The sequence below is a fragment of the Echinops telfairi genome, unplaced genomic scaffold (genome assembly GCF_000313985.2).
Source record: "Echinops telfairi isolate 266 unplaced genomic scaffold, ASM31398v2 ScPeMD7_35;HRSCAF=133_0, whole genome shotgun sequence".
Lineage (NCBI taxonomy): Eukaryota > Metazoa > Chordata > Mammalia > Afrosoricida > Tenrecidae > Echinops > Echinops telfairi.
The window spans coordinates 1,215,944-1,216,824 of NW_022103932.1; positions in this window are offsets into that span (position 1 = coordinate 1,215,944).

Consider the following 881-nt stretch of genomic DNA (forward strand, 5'->3'; position numbering starts at 1 on the left):
CTTCATTTGGGTTTCAGTAATTCCTCTCAGCTGCATTGCCCTTGATCAAGCCCCACCAGGCATCCTACACCCTCCTCGCCATCGATTTTAGATCATTTTTTGTTCCCTTGTCCCTGGGTTGTTTTAAACCCCTCTTCCTTTCCCCCCACCTCCCCATCTCCCATGTCTCCCCAGAACTATCCGTCCCATTGTTTTCTCCTCCAGATTGTTTATCCCGCCTATCTTATCTAGACAGACATGCAGAGACAATAATAAGCACAAAAACAAGACAGAGCAAAACAAAGCAACAAAATAAAACAAACCAAAATACCCAGGCAAAAAAAGAAAAGCCTATAAATAGTTCCAGGTCTATTTGTTGACCTTTAGGAGTGTTATCGGTTGGTTGAGTCTGATGGGATGCCACGCCCTGGCCCCAAAGTCTATTTTTGGTATTCCCCAGGGACTCCATTGCTTTGCTCCCCTTGCTGCTCTGTTGCTCGCCCTTATTGTGGGCGGATCAGATCTGGTGGGGGTCAGATCTGGTGTGGTGGTGTCAGATGTGGTGGGGTCAGATCTCACACAATTCCCACACTGTGTCTCCAGTGTTGTCCCCTCTAGCACTATGGGTCAGTGAGGGACACCGTGTCTCATGGTGGGGCTGACCCTATGGTCCGATCTGTTCATTGACTGCACCAAGGGAGAATAGCATCCTCAGGGGTTGGTTGGCCAGGAATGGTTCCACACTCTCCCCTTCTCTCTTCATTTGCTTCAGATCAGAAGCGCCCCTCTTCATGAGCTGCAGCTTCAATGCTATCCTCTGAAGTACATTCTTCTGGGGTGGAGTGGAGGGGCCCACATAGTTGATATTGGAGCCAGCCCCGCAAACCACTCTGTTGGTTCAC